Raw genomic sequence first — 774 nt, forward strand, 5'->3', positions numbered from 1 at the left:
ACTAGCTGCAGAATATGAAGTGTTATAAAAATTATATTCTCTTTAGCATTGCAGGGTGAGAAGAACAGTTTACAGCATATCTGCACTATACTTCATGGTTTAACTTTTGCCATATTACTGACTTCAGGACAAAGTAGATCTAAATTTTAAAGAAAAACTACCTACACATAGGTAAACAACATAGATATTAATGTTCTGCTAAGATAAGCTTAATAAAATTTATTTCATCCACAAAACACAGTGGAAGAATTTCTAGATACACACATACGTTTACATCCAGTTGCAGGAAGATAAAGACTGTACCATTTAAAACAAATCAAACCAGCAAGACCACACAGATAGAATGATCGTTATTTAACATACAAGGGCATCTTAAATTACACCACTGCAGCATCCGATGCACCTAGAGAAAGTTTAGGTTCATGGTAAATGGAAGGCAAGTATAAACTCACTGATATTCAGATAAAAAGCAGCGCCTCTCTCAGATTTAGTCGTGTGAAAGCGACTTGGAGATCGCCTACTGGCTGCCAGCCCCGAGGTGCTCTCTAACACGCAACAGTCGAACCCAGAATGGTACACGGGAAGTCTCACTTCGGGGTGGGAAATACTCTGCCCTCAGGCATCATCTCAGACAATCGGGCCACTCAGGCCAGCAAACAAAGACGATGAAGAAGGGGAAAAGGATAGGAAGGTGCCCTGCAACCATGGAGCGACGACGAGGACCCCGTGGCGGCGGAGGCGGCGAGTCAGGCGGCTCCCCGCGGCCAGCCGCGA

The sequence above is a fragment of the Buceros rhinoceros genome, unplaced genomic scaffold (genome assembly GCF_000710305.1).
Source record: "Buceros rhinoceros silvestris isolate BGI_N320 unplaced genomic scaffold, ASM71030v1 scaffold386, whole genome shotgun sequence".
Classification (NCBI taxonomy): Eukaryota; Metazoa; Chordata; class Aves; order Bucerotiformes; family Bucerotidae; genus Buceros; species Buceros rhinoceros.